General features: G+C 44.3%; 1 long non-coding RNA gene across 4 annotated transcripts in view; it reads right to left on the reverse strand.

Moving 5' to 3' along the window:
• Positions 1-4,993: 4,993 nt before the first annotated feature.
• LOC310757871 overlaps positions 4,994-15,300 on the reverse strand; it is a 31,198-nt gene continuing 20,891 nt past the window's right edge. Inside the window, exons 1-3 of one of the 4 annotated variants that reach the window (XR_014545524.1) lie at positions 12,198-14,315; positions 9,549-9,697; positions 4,994-8,189 (exon numbers count right to left, since the gene is read on the reverse strand). This is a non-coding gene — a long non-coding RNA (uncharacterized lncRNA). Of the gene's footprint in view, positions 8,190-9,548; positions 9,698-11,726; positions 11,824-11,894; positions 12,176-12,197; positions 14,316-15,300 lie in introns of those variants that run through there. The other 3 variants (XR_014545525.1, XR_014545526.1, XR_014545523.1) reach the window with 3 other exon arrangements.

A 15,300-nucleotide genomic window follows, 5' to 3' on the forward strand; every position in this document is an offset into this window, starting at 1 on the left:
CTTAGGATTCCCTGCATGGGGGTGTCAGTAGGTTAGCCTACTGTGTTAAGTTTCCCCAGCCTCAATCTGACAGAAGTTTCCACAGCCCAGCCTCTGGGTCCTTGACAAGAGCTTGGAACTGAGAATCTAATTGACCAGATTCAGGGAGCATGTGCATTGTAGCTATTGATCTTGGAGACATTACTAACACTGAAGTGGGAGAGTGTCATCACCTGTTATGGGAAGAATGGCATGATGAATAGTCCAGATGTACCAGCACAAATGTAACCTGACCCTGTGACCTTTTGCTCACCCTTTTGAGATGGCATTTTCTTCCTGGTTGATATTTCATGGCGGAATGCACTGTGCTACATGAATGCTGCAAGCTCTCCCATGTATTGTTTCGCATGCTGGCCAGAAAAAACAATGCAGCCTCAAGTTTGTGACCTTTTTAACAGTATAAAGTCAGAAGTCACTGTCACTCTGATTAACTCCTCTAATCCCACAGAACAAAAGCAAGAAAGCCTGCAGAGGCGACCGTCCTGATCCCAATTTGCTGCGCTGCAAAATGCAGGCCATTATTCGAGTGTCGCCAGCCAAGTTTGCGTGTCCACTTGAACAAAACAATGAACAAAACCAGTCTTTCATCATATTTTGTCACATAATGGGGGTTATGTGAATGGGTCATTGTCATAGACCTGGATTTTGCTCCTGTGTGATCCCTTTCCCCAGCGTGGTTGATAAATTAGTACTGCAATCCATTCCTCAGCATATTTACTTGGAAGCAAGACTCAAAATGATCCTAGTGTCACTTAGTCTACACATGAAAATGCTGAGGATCATTGTCTTAGTTACTCCAACTTTACTACTCATTCTAAAACACTTCCAAATCATTGTTTGCTACCACCTGTTGAAATCTATATCTGCCACCTCTGATAAAAAAAAAAGACTCTTGGCTTTCTGAGCACGGTTAGGTTGTTAAAACCCAGCTGCATGGGTGGTGTTCATGAAAATATTTCCACACAGCTATGCAAATGTCTGAAAGGGACTCCCCACACACTATATTATATCTTCCCACTCAATTCTTGGGTGACTTAGTCTGAAAAAATCCAGCCAGTTCAGAAAAGGATACATTTAAACAAGGTTGATAATTGTTTACAATATGTAAAACAGCAGGGTAAAAACATTGGTTTCTTGCTAAGGTAGCATTAAATAAGGGAGCATTTTATACTGGAGGTTAGTAATCCCACCCCAGCCAGAAGTTCAGCTTGCATTACAGCATGGACATCTGTGTGTGGCAGAGTCAGCTTAAGAAGGCTTGTAGGCAGAAAAGCTTTACCATTATGGAAGGGTGCTCCAGCATGTGGCCCAAGGGCTGCACGCAGCCCTCAATGCCTTTTTAGTGGCGCTATCCCAACTTTGGGAAGGAGGTGGGAGGGCTCTAGGGCCCTGTCAGAGCCTCAAGCCTCCTTCCCAAAGCCCAGCTCCTTGCTTAAATGGCTTTGGGAAAGCGGCATGAGCGCTGTGGGGGCATCAATTTTTGGTCTTGCTCCTCCCTGCCCCCTGCACCGCACAACAAGGCAGTGTGTGGCTTGTGGGTTCTATATTGAAGTACTCTTGTGGCCCAGTTGGTATTAAAAGTTAGGCCGCCCTGCACTGTGGGAATACTTACAGGGAGGAAGTTCTTTGCATCAAAGGCATGCAGATAGGTATCTCAATTGGAGGCTGCTTCTGTGGTTTAGCGCATGAAAGGACAAGATGCAAGACTGAATCCCAACAGGATTTAGAGTGCCCTTGTAAGAGTGGGGAAGTATCCCAAGAGGTTGTGTATCACATGAATTCCATATGGACAGAATACGGGGAGAAGAACTTCAAACTTGATTTCCTCAAAGAAATCCCCATAGCTTGGAGATCACAGTGAGAAGGGAAGCTGCTTGGTTTTAACGTTGAGGTTTACAATCAAGTGGCACATTTAGCTAGATTATGAGAATGGCTCACGACGCATGTAGCCAGAGCAATCCTTCTGGCATGTTGGACAGGGTGTATGATCCTTGCAGGTTGTGAGCCTGGGAGAGCTCAGAGTATTCCTAATGGATATGTGTTAACCTGGTTTATCTGGAACATTTTGAGGTACCAAGGACAAATGTGTTTTTCCTTCTTTGTACTAGTATATTTAGCTGCAGAGAAAGCATAGCACATCTGAACGATTTAGCATCATGCAGGTGTCTAATGGCAAATAAAATGTGAGCTTTTTGCTAAGAAATAATTGTGATTGCGCAGCTTGTGTTTTTGGGGAAGGAAAAAAAATTAAGGGTTTTTTGTTGAAATCACTCCGAAGCATTTAAGTTTACCAAAATCTGCCTCCCTGAAAAAGGAGCGTCTGAGCCGACTGATTATCTGGCCTCGCCATGCTTTCTGCATCTCCCACAGCAGCGGCCCCAGAAAAGAAACAATTTCTTTTATATCGGCAGAGTTCTTCATTAATCCTTGAAGATGCTGCTTGCTCTCGTTCTCAGACAGGTTCACAAAGCTTTTGCAGCATTCACTTCTCTAGGGTAATCCCTGAGCTGTTAAGTCTGCATAGATTTCACTAGCAACATCCCTCTGCTGCTGCTGCTGTTGTTGTTGTCTTTTTATTCTTTTTAATGGAACGTTTCAGTGATGATTAAAATAAATTCCTCTTGTTAAAGGGAAAAGGCGCATTAAACAACGGTTAGATGAAAGGAGGCTGCTTTTTGAAGCACACTTCACATCAGTGTTCAGTTGGTTCCTTTTTCTCCCTGGATACTTTTTATCTTCCAGCTTCCTTTTCTTTAATGAGGCAACGGCAGGAATGGGGGAAGTTGGTCAAGGACAACGAGGCTGCAAGAACACTTTCACTTTTCCAATGTACACGCTCTCTCTCTCTCTCTCTGTGTGTGTGTGTGTGTGTGTGTGTGTGCATGGCACTTAACACTCACTGGAAGGCCATGCAAAATACAGACAATAAAGCAAACATCTCTTAGAACTTGATAGCTACAGTCGTCCCATAACAACCACCAGCGGGATTTTTTTCCTTTGGGGCAGTGGGTGAAAGAGGGAAAGAGCAGGCTTCTGAACACACGCTGTACCTAATACCATCACATGCCAAAACATATTTTGTGAGGGATGGTCAGGTCTATGTAAGCAACAACAACGAAAATATTTTAGTACACTATCAAACATTTAAAATCATGTACCCAAGCAGTCAGCACCACAGAGCTTCCAGGAGTATTAATCCAGGAGGGAGGTGTTGTTGAGGCCTTCATTTGCCTCCAGTGTAACAGGGACTAACAGCACTTTTATATAGCTCCTGCAAAGAGGAAATTAACATCAAGAATGGCCATTGCTTCAGGATGCCTCTTGGGAAGTGATTCACTAACAGACATGTAGATGCCCCAGTAAAAGAGAGAGAATGTGTGTGTATACACGTAACACAGAGATTAGAAGAATGCCCACCGTTCATTTGTGCTTGTGGCCATGTGAATGAAGCAGGTCATGTTGCCTACTTTAGCTATCATAAGAGTATTATCATAAGAGCCCTCCTGTGGCTCAGTGGGTCAATGCATCTGGCTGTTAACCAGAAGGTTGGTGGTTTGAGCCTACCCAGGGACAGCTATGAGCAGAATTCCTGCATTGGAGGGTGTTGGACTAAATGACCCTTGGCAGTGTTCGAAACTCCCATGGCGCATTTTGCGACAGGGAATTTCATTAGCAAGAGCAGTTTCTGAGCTCTGGGCACAGTACTTCACCTAAGATTTCAGAATAAAACTGCAGAGTAGAAGGAAAGGAGGACCTTTTTCTGCCTCCCCACTTCCAGCTACTCTCTGAAGACTAGAGAAGAGGCCCTCTTATGAATATTAGGGGGTGGGCAGGAGAAGGACTAGACAGTGTGAAAAATGAACATAGTATTTTAGCTGCAGTTCATTCATTTTCATCTTTGTATTCTTGTTATAAAAAAAGTACACCTAGACATTCCATTGTTGCGCCCATAAGCTACATTTAAGGTGCCATTTAACCCCTAGCTTTCATATCTCAGTTTCTAACACTGCCCTTGGGGTCCCTTCCAACTGTAGAATTCTATGATTTGTTCCAAACCAGCCCAGCAAGGGAGGAGATGAGTATATCCCAAGGAAAGGATTCCTCAGCTGGCCCATGAACAGCTGATGATCCAGGAGTTTCATGCGGGTAGCCCACGGTGTGTCCAAAAATACAAGTAAAAACCACACAGCATCTAGCACAGCACAGTACTATTTCTACAATGGAGAAAAAACACCATTAAGTTCTCTACCAATACAATTTTCAAGTGGACTGAGAGAGCAGTTTGGGAACCTACAATTATGTAAGGGAAAAGACAAATAGGTAGCAGGCTGAACTTTGCTTCTGGCTTCCTGAAGAAGCCAGCATTTTCTCCATTCTGGTATGATGGAGTCCTCCATACCTGTGTGACACTCTCCTCTCACTATGATGCAAATAGTTTTTGATAAGTTTTGTCAAGCTTCAAAAATCTGCAAAACTGCTTTGACCAGAGCACAATAATGGCTCTCTCTCTCTCTTCTATCACCTTCACCCGTTTGAAAAACCATTGTCAGACTCCAGCCAAAATCTTTCACACTGCTAAGTAAGTCCCAGGAGCAGTAGACAGCTCATTGGCCCTTGCTAAAGCTGACTTTGTGGCATGGAAGAATATTAGAAGCGTATCTTTAGCTTTTATGGCCAGAATGTAAGATAGTGGTGGATGAGAAGTGTGGGTTGCGTGTAACATCTGAAGGCAGACCTATACAGGGAGATTTTAATTGTTTCAGGGGGGTTTTGTGTTTTAATATTTTGTTGGAAGCCACCCAGAATGGCTGGGGCAACCAGTCAGATGGGCGGCATATATATAATAAAAGTATTACAGTCATACCTCGGGTTACGAACGCTGCGGGTTGCGTGTTTCCAGGTTGCGGATTGTGCCGAACCCAGAAGTACTGGAACGGGTTACTTCCAGGTTTACGCGCTCGTGCATGCACAGAAACACAAAATGACATCATGCACAGACACGCATCATGCATGCTTACAGACACAGCGCTTCAGGCTGCGAACGCTGTGGGTTGTAAACCTGCTTCCCGCATGGATCATGTTCACAAACCGAGGTTATGACTGTATTACAGCATGGAGAGTTGTAGCTTACATTCTGAAACGGTTCTCAGTGTGGCTGGATGACTGACATCGTATCTAGGCCTAAAAAGAAAGCAAAGCAAGGAGTGGCTTGAATGGGGATGCCAACCAGGCACACATTCAGCCCCAGGAAGTATGTAGTCAGACAGAAAAGAGGATGAGCAATGTAACAGCTGGCAAAGCACTTCCTGAGGGCTGAGCTCATTTTTGTAATAGCAACACTTGTGGCCAAACAAGTGCTAATGGTTGGGATAAGTAGCAACCTTATTAACTATGGAAGCTTTTGGAACTGAATTAAAAATCTTGGCTTCTAGCCTTACCATTGCTTGGGCCTCTTAGGAGACATTAATATCCCTGCTCCACGGCATTCCTATTACCGCTTCATTAAGGATCAGATAATGATAAGTATGGATAGTTTATTCTGTGCAGAGGCTGATTAATGGCTAATATTTCACACGGTGCTTAATGGGACCTCCTTTTATGAAGTGAGCAGAAAAGGTTCTCCTATAATCTCTTCAGCAAACTGAGTAATTCTACCCATTTGCACCAACGTGACAGATTTAACACATGCTTTAAAAAAAGCCCCAAATACCCCTTGAGAAACTTGGAGGAAGATTATATAATCCTGACGAGAAATCAAAGTCTGTGCACCTCTTCCCTAGTTCTGTAATGCTACCTAAACCTGCATGGAGGCTGAGGCTATCAGACTGCAGCGCGGGCACAATAATTTGTCAGCAGCCTCTCTCTCTCTCTCTCTCTCGCACGCACACACACAGAATCAGCCCTGCAGTAAGACATGCTACGTGAAGTTTTAGAAAGAAGAGTGGGCTCTATGACCTTAAAACTTCAACTAGAGAGCAACTTAACCTGCCTTACAACAAAGGCATGTAGCAAAGACACCAGCAAGAATGTGAAAGTTTTAACCATTTCTCCTCAGCCTCACACATACCCCTAAATATGTTGCCTCTCATCCTTTCTTCATGTGTAATACCAGAGTGTGCTTGTCTTCCGGTGGTGATGGAGGAATACTTCAGAAAACTGCTTAGAAGCAGGGGCTTGAATATACTGCTCCAGGCACGCTTTCTGTAGTTAAAAAGCCAAGCTTCTTAAGGTGTACCTGTGCAGATGGCCAGGTATGAAAGAATCTGACTAGAGAAGGCTCTCTTCCAAAAAGCTAACAGACAAGGCAGAAGGTTTACCATTCCCACCAGCCCTGGACAATTATCTCGGGGTAAGACAGCCAGTTTATTCTTGGCCCCAAATGACAGGCCAAGAAGAAAATTACCCCGAGAGAGAGAGAAATAAGCATAAAAGGGATGTGACAATTCTTCCTTTGAGGGGCTGCTTCTCAATCAAACTGAACTGAGTTCGCACAATAATAATTTCAGATTTCCCCTTTTTATTTTAAGAATTGCTGCAGTAGAAGTTGCAGAACCCTAAAGCATCTTTATATACATAGTACATCTTGTGACAAAATAGGTGCCCTTCAAAGTGGCTGGAGAGCATGTTGCTGTATATTAGGATTCCATTCACACACCCACACACCCCACATCATGGTTTATCACATTTTTGCACTGCCATTCAGTTTTGGAAGACAGCCCTTTATCAGAGGCAGGTGAAAATATTCTTCCCTCAGAGCCAGCCCATTCATGAGGCGGGGTGAAGTAGCTGCCTCAGGTGGCGGAAACACAGGTGGCGCCCCTGCGAGTGCCCTGAAACACCACTGCTGGAGAAGCAATCCAGGTAACAGAGGCTTCAATGGGGGCAGAGTAGTGCAGCACTCCACCACCTAGCTTTGCCATTGGGTGGGAAGGGATAATTGCCAAGGGCTTCTTCATACCCTTGCCAAATCTCTTCCCACCCCCAGAAGAAACTCTTGCAGAACCTCCCCCACCATAGCAGGGGCAGCAGCAGGGCGTTTCGCCTCAGGCACCAAAATATCTTAGGCCGCCACGTCCTCCCTGCATCCATTCCCTCCATAGTCTTTAGGGTTCTTACTAAAGGCAAATACTGCAGCCATTCTTATGCACTTAAATAGTGGAATGCTACATGTTTGCATGCATACGTAATGCAACACACACACCCCACACTGGAAAGCAGGTCATCACTGCATATAATCATGGTCATCACTTCTAAATTGTTATCTGAAGGAGTAGGAGAATAAGGCACTGCTTGTACTTGGGCCTAGCACCACTCTTGCCCGGGCAGCATGCAAAGGGAAGCAGCTACAGCAACATCAGAGGAGGAGGAGGAGGAGGAGGAAGAGGAATGGTCCCTAGTGAATGGCTGCCTATGAGAGCTCTCTCCTTTTTATGAATGACACTGAGCTGTTCCAACAGGCTTTGACTTGAACAAGGTGAGCAGCCTCTGTTGCAAACCCCCAGCGTACTGCACGGCTTCAATCCCTATATGAAATTAGCAATATAATCACATAGGAATAAAAAGCCATAGAAGACAGTGGGGCAAATGATGCATCCGGTAAGAAGATGAGCCTCTGAGAAGAAATAACCATTGTCTGAACCCTTCCTTGATGCCCTTTTCTCTTCCCAACATGAAGGTTGTAGCTACACAGACTTCACCATGCATTTCTCAACGGAGCTGATCAAAAAGGCAGGTGTAGGCTGTATTGGAAGTGGTCCAGTCAGTCACCATGGAGAATCCCTGGGCCAAAAGTGCTGCGGGGTAATGCAACCTCTTGAGTTGTGAAAGGAAGATTTGATGTAAGAAAGGACATTTGGCAAGATGGTAGAAATAAAGAGAAGACCCCTAAAAGGTAGCAAAAATTAAAAGAACAGCGGAACAGCTTTGCTGTCCTGTGACATCCCTTTCTGGATTCTATAGGAACCTTAAGGAAGGGCTTTCTCCAAAGAATCCAAGCAGACCTCTGCTTAATGTGCACCCTGGAATTGCATCATGGAGTCACATTTTGGAGTCTTGTTACCCAGCACTCCAGAAGCCTCAAGTGCAGACATTTAAACTTGATGCGGCCAAAATAATTTGGGGCTGTCTTGACGCACTATCCATTGGCATCTCTGAAAAGGAAACAAAAAGGTCGTTATTTTGGTCTAGATAGTTTAAATACTTCATATTAAAAATACCAAAAATATTTCAGATTAATAATTTCATATATAAAAAATCACTTTCCTAAGAGAGTGTTATAGCACAATCCTAACCGTGTCTATTCAAAGGTAAGTGCTATTGAATTCAGTGGGGCTTGCTCCCAGAGCAGATAGAATACTAGAATTGTAGGATTGGAAGGGATTCCCAGAGTCATCTACTCCAACCCCCTGCAATGCAGGAATCACTATGCTAGAATTCCTGACAGACAGACATCCAACCTCTGTTCAGAAACCTCAGATGAAGGAGAGTCCACCTTCTGGGGTAGCCCATTCCCCTGTGAAACAGTTATTACAGTGAGAAAGTTCTTCTCAATGCTTAGTCAGAATCCCCTTTCTTGTAATTTTAATCCATTGGTTTAGGTCTTACCCCCTGGAGTGGCAGAAAACAAGCATGCTTCATCTTCTATGTGACAGTACTTCAGATATTTGAAGATAGCTATCATATCACCTCTCAGTTTTCTCTTCTCCAGGCTAAGCATACCTGACTCCCTCATAAGGCTTGGTTTCCAGACCCTGAGAGTCTGAGGACTGTAGCAGGGAGGGTAATAAGGTGAAGTCCTGTTGTGTGAACAGAAACCTGTTGCACCCCCAAACAGGTTCTCCCTCACCTTGACTTTGGAAAGTTCACTGTGGCTGAATACAGTAGATAGTGTCTCTAAAACAAAGAAAGCGACTTTTAAGGTTCCTAACATCTAATAGCTTGCTGCTGCGGTGACATTAGCACAGATCTTGCATTGGTTTCTTGAGTATGTATTAATATACAGTGGTACCTCGGGTTACATACGCTTCAGGTTACAGACTCCGCTAACCCAGAAATAGTGCTTCAGGTTAAGAACTTTGCTTCAGGATGAGAACAGAAATCGTGCTCCGGCGGTGCGGCAGCAGCAGGAGGCCCCATTAGCTAAAGTGGTGCTTCAGGTTAAGAACAGTTTCAGGTTAAGAATGGACCTCCAGAACGAATTAAGTTCTTAACCTGAGGTACCACTGTAATGGTTTGTGTCCTTGTTGTTGCAGGATGTGGTATTTGCTGTATTTTCCTAGGTATAAACTGCAGCTGCTCTCCCTTGTCCAATAATGAAAAAAGAAAAGTGAAACTGATTAGACCTGAGGATTTGTTCTGTGAAATACATGCAAAAGGGGAGCAGGCTCAGGCCCCACCTCTTCATCTCATTCAGCAAGGGATTATATTAACTAAATTAGCAAAACAACTCCATACATTACAACTGAATCTAGATATTAGTTGGCTTAAAAAGGTTTTTAAAAATTAAACACCAGTATTCCCACAGCCAGCAAAGCTAGAGTTACTTGCAAAATCTCTATCCACTATTCTGCTCCCACATATATGTGCATTTCCAATAAGTATTGTTGTATATGGCTCCTGAGTGAATTTTACATGGTATTGATCCATGAGAAACAATTCCCTGAAAATAAAAGAAGAAGAAAACACACACAAAAGACTGCGGTTCAGCTCTGTTTTTACATGTTTTTATTTGAGCCCTCCTATCACTTGACTATACAAGTCTCATGCTGATTGTAGCCTAGAGTGGCAATTTTCTCAGCTTTATATAAAATGAGAGACAAAAACAACCAAGGAATGTCCTGTCTGCCCTTCAGAGATATTCCAGAAGGACATTAAAGCAAACAAATTTGTATTCATTCTTGCAAAACCTTACCATCTCAAAAATAATTGAATACCAGAAATGTGGGATTTGCCAGCAATCTCAGACACCCAAACCCAGACCTATATGCCATTTTTTCTTTAGACCCGAAAAGGCAATACCAGTGCTATTTTTCTAGAAAAAGAGGTGCCAGAACTCATCAAGAACACCTCTTAGAATGGCAATGGTACCCACCTGAGAGGTGCTGGAACTGAGTTCCAGCATGTTCTGCCTGGGGGGTGGGGAGCCCTGGGCCATACCCTTGTCAGCAGTCTTGCAAATTAAGCCCACAAACATTTTAAGACAATTTTTTACTAGCTTCATTGACCATCACTTAGCCCATGATCACCTTTAAAAAAGAAAGAACCTATGTGTTTTGGTTCCCTCCTTTTCACCTGGCAATGGTTCTTATTTGCTATAGACAAACACATAAGAAGCTCTTTACAAGGCTCCTCTTATCAGTAAGGTTTCTTTCGGTACATTTAAAAATTAAATCGGTGCATGTAAGGAGCTATTGGGGAGAGATTTTTTCCCCTGTTGCGCAAGCTGACAGTACCTGGCAGCCATATTTAAATGTTATGGCCCATCCACTGCTGGCCTGAGACCTTTTCCCATCCGAAAATGTTGAAAACACAAACACAAAACCTCAAGACGGGACCTTTTCTCTTTCTTTTTAAAAAATGGCATGCAGAGATAGAGGAGGGATGCAGGAAAATGGCACCTGCCTCTGAATCTTGCTGCCCAAAGGGGGACTGCTTTGTGTGGCTTGATAAGGCTAACCTGAGAGCTGCCCCCTTATGACAAGAGCTGAGGTGCTGAGGTAGGGGAAGAAATGTGCTTGAGCAAATCCCTGACAGGCAGAAGAAGCTTCCCATGCCCCACCTTGCACAGTAGTGGAAATCTACAGAAAGAGAGCATCCCTGCTCATCCCTCTGCTATCTACTCACTATGACAGGGTGAAAATGAGAGACCAATTTCCAATCACGCTAGCAGAGCGAGCTGCTCCAGCAAGCTGTCAGCACCTGGTACACACTCGTATCAGACTAAATCCCCTGGCAGCCCATTAGGAGCTGCTCTAGGCTGGCTGCAGGATATCTTGACAGGAAGCCAGACAACAGAGTGAACAAACACAGATATTCTGTTAAGAAGGTGTGTGGGGGAGGAATGAAATCTGGGATCTATTACTCTGTTAGAGTCCGTTTGATGTCTACTTATGGGGCTGCCTATTTTCAGGAGCAGAGCAGGGGGGAGACTCCCATGTGAGCGTACATGTTTGCACATGCACCCATATGCACATGTACACACAGTCTTTAACAAATACACACACACACACACACACATGCCTTCATTCTTCCCTTTTTGAGCTTGGGCCTCCCATTAATTAAGGGAGAGCAGGTCATTTTCTCTCCATTTACTCAGAGGGGCCTACAGGAAACACTTGCCCCATTGGAAGAACACTGAGCTCTACAGCAGCCATTGCAGGATTCCGCTTTGTTGAGTTAACAAAGATCAGTGGCTTTGGGTGAATAACTCAGCTTGGTTGGTACAGGCTAGTTTTGTGCCATCTCCAACCCCGTTTCATCTTCCTGATAAAGAATGCAAACGTTTACAGGCATTTCTTGCTCCTTGTACTGGCTTTTACGACTGCTCCTCTTTCCCCACAGACAGTGCTACACCTTACCACAGCTGCGAGAAGAAATGCCATTGTTACACCAGTGTTTTCCTCAGGAAACATGTCAAGTGTGGAAGTAATGTCTGAATACATACATGTTAAAGGCACACATATATACACCTGGGGAACATTATCTGCAATACATCACAGCAGTTATGATGCGCAAAGCTGTCCTATGATCTACACTTCCTCTGATGTTACTGGCATACATAACAAGCTCAAAGCTTAGCACAGATGTATTTTAGTACTGAGCCTAATAATGAGAGGCACTGTGGTTGCTAAGCTAACCTTGAAAAGCAGTGTGTGGGGTTGTGTGTGGGAAGACGGTGCTATCCTCACAACTTCCAGTCAGGTTGGTTAGGCTGAGAGACAGTGATTGGCCCAAGGTCACCCAGTGAGCTTCATGGCTGAGTGGGGTTTTGAACCCTGGTCTCCCAAGTCCTAGTCCAACACTCAAACCTATACATCAATAGTGGCTCTGTGTTTGATATTAAACTAAAAGGTGTTTAATGTTAAACCAGAATCAAGTACAGAGAATTCTGAAGTAGAATAATGGGACTGCAGATAGGGATACCATTTTTGAATACTCACCTGTGTAAAAACATGCACATACACACAAGTCTCAGTAAGCTGAAAATCAGAAGAGCAAGAAGAGAGCATCTGAATCTTGTTTCTTTACATGCAGGCATTAAAAAAGCATGAGGGAGCATTCAAAAATGGCACCCCCTTCCTGCAGCCCGAAGCAGTCTGATGTACCACCTCAGAACTCTAGCTCGTCATTCTTCTGCCTGTGTAGACTGAGCCTTAGTCTCTTCTAAAGAGGGTCATTTTGATAGATACTGTCAAAACAAATTTGATGGATTTTGTGCTTCCAAAGGGAAGAAGCTGAAATAAACAGGCCCTTTTTTCCAGCATGGTGGGGGACACACAACAATAGCACAATTTTAAGAACCTGCTGTTAAAAGAAGTAAGGTTGCAGCTGCAAATGCAAGGCATAAGTGTTTTTTAATGACATCTGTTTTCTGTGATAAACAGCAACAAAATATGCTACCATTCCACTCTGTATACAAAGCATGTTCCAGGCAGTTTTCGTATTCATTTCCCAGTGATGTGTGACCTCCACAAGAATACATATACTGAATGAAACGTCCTCAGGCAAAAAAATAAAATAAAAGGCAGCCTCCTCCCTCAGTAGGATATATAAAAAATATGGCCCTTGAACCCTGGGGCAGGGGCATCTCTTGAGAGTTCCCAGTGGTGCTGTGTCCGGCTTCTCTTCTGTACTCAGCAAAATGTTTTGTCTTGTAGCATCTGGGTCTTAAGAGAATTCCCCCCTCCTCAGATTCCATCCATGCCAATCATCAGCACATTTGGACTACACAACAAGCGTTACACACCTTAGCTAGAATTATTCTCTCCGCAATATGAAAGAGATAGTCACCTTAAATGGGGTAAATAACAGCAATAGCAGCAATAAACATTTGTGTCGCATTTTCAAGTGTTCAGACCACTTCACATGCATTATATAGCCATAGTCCTTACAACAATCTTGTAAGGCAGGTCAAATATTATCCTCCATATTGCAGATTTTCCTGTGTGCGTGCACATGCACACGTGTCTGTGCGTTTGTGTGTCAAGGACTGAGTCCGCGGGAGAGGCTTGCCTAATAGACTACTTAATGAGCTCATGGCAGAAGTGAGGGTCGACTTGGGGACTCTCTTAGAGCTGCTACACTGCACAATCTTCCAGTTCTTTCCAAGCATCTGGCAGGGCAGGAGGGAAGGTACAGAACCGTCAGGTATTTGTTGATGCTTCATAAACTGCAAAACAATTTGCTACACTGCCCCTGCATGGACAACAGAGAGGTTACAAAGTTGGCTGCTGGCAGATGGCTGTTATGACCCTGATACACACAAGGAACAGAGCTTGCAAGGAGAAAAGTGTCATATTGGCGCAGTGGCTTTTTCTGGCTATAACTGCATTCAAGAGTTTGTTTAGATGTGATAGGTCTCTTAGCACACTGGCTTGCCACCCAGGGAATCTGAAGACAGTGAAATTCAGTGGATTTGCTGCTGTCCAGGCAACCTGTTGCTTTGATGCCTCTGGACATGTTTGCCTTGGCCCCGATTCAATCCACTCTTGAATGGGGAGGGGGGTACTTTGAGAAGTGTGTAGGGGGGGGGCAGTTCCCTGGAACCCTGTTTCTCTCTGCAGAGCAATAAGACAGAGAAAAATAACTGTTTCAAAAGGGAGGAGGAGGGAGAACCTTGCCAAACCTCTCTTTGAAGAGAAGCTTTCAGACCAAGCAGCACCCATTTCAAAGATACTTCAAAGGCACAGGAATTCAGGCAAAGGCAGAAGTCATATGTAGATCATCGGTCTAAGATGCAAGATCTACAGGAGCCTGAGGGTGGAATAAGACATCACCAAAAAACATAGTGGTGGTGCCAAAAACATTAACCACACAGTCTGGTTTCTTCTTTTCCCTCTGTAATATATAGTAATGTGACTTCTCATCCCATGGTTGCCAGTGATTTAGTGTGGAACAAAAGATTTATCATGCCTTTCATTATTACACATTGTAGGAAAGAGAAGGGAGGATTCCAGGCAACCGTGGTGCTGCCTAATGTTTTGTTTTGGAGAACATCTATAATTGTTTCACTGGTGAATTCTGGCTTTCAATAAAGAATTCAGCCTCTGAGGAGAACAGTAGCAGCAGCAGCAGCAGCAGCAGCAGCAGCAGCAGCAATGAACTGCCTCACCGGAGGCAACCTGTGGCCTTTGGTTTAATTTCAAAAGGAAGTGATCAGTTCATACCTCTGACAAGGGCAATCTGGCTCTCCCCTGCAGCCTGCTAAGTGGGGAGTGACAGTAAGAGCTGGAGATAGAGGAAAAAAAGGGGCTGCCCTGCCCAAATGTTGGCCCTGACCCCACCTACTGCTGACTTTGGCTGGCCCACCACTCGTCTAGGGCCATACACACACAGATTACCCCAAAGGGAATGTCAGAAAACAGTTGCCCATCTCTGGATTATCTAAGGCAGGTATTTGCTGACATGAATTAATGGGTCAAGAGACCCATATACAGCCCCTCTCCCCAAGGTTATTGCTCCTTAAAAGAGGATCATTCCTTGACTCTACACACTCCTGTTACCCACCAGCTGTTCAATTTTTATCCATGCCTCAAATTACTTTTAAAAATAAATATTCTGTCCCCACCAAAAACAAACTGTTTAGGCTTGATAACAGAGAAAATGAGCTGAGCTCGGTCCCTGCTCCTGCCAACTTAGCAGTTCAAAAGCACGTCAAAGTGCAAGTAGATAAATAGGTACCGCTCCAGCGGCAAGGTAAACAGCGTTTCTGTGCGCTGCTCTGGTTCGCCAGAAGCGGCTTAGTCATGCTGGCCACATGACCCGGAAGCTGTCTGCGGACAAACGCCAGCTCCCTCGGCCTATAGAGCGAGATGAGCGCCACAACTCCAGAGTCGTCCGCCACCTGACCTAACGGCCAGGGGTCCCTTTACCTTTATTCACTCCAAACCTTGGAGTTTGTAAAGTGTGGTTCCAGAAGTTTAGGGTCCTCCCTCCCTTATTTAAAGAATATAAAACATCCTGAATAGAAGCGGCTGCCAGTAAAAAGCTGCCCTCATACACAGAGTCAGAAGAAAGAGAGTGAGCTCTGTCACTGTTGCCTGC

The sequence above is a fragment of the Podarcis filfolensis genome (genome assembly GCF_964270895.1).
Source record: "Podarcis filfolensis genome assembly, chromosome: 2".
In the NCBI taxonomy this organism is placed as follows: domain Eukaryota; kingdom Metazoa; phylum Chordata; class Lepidosauria; order Squamata; family Lacertidae; genus Podarcis; species Podarcis filfolensis.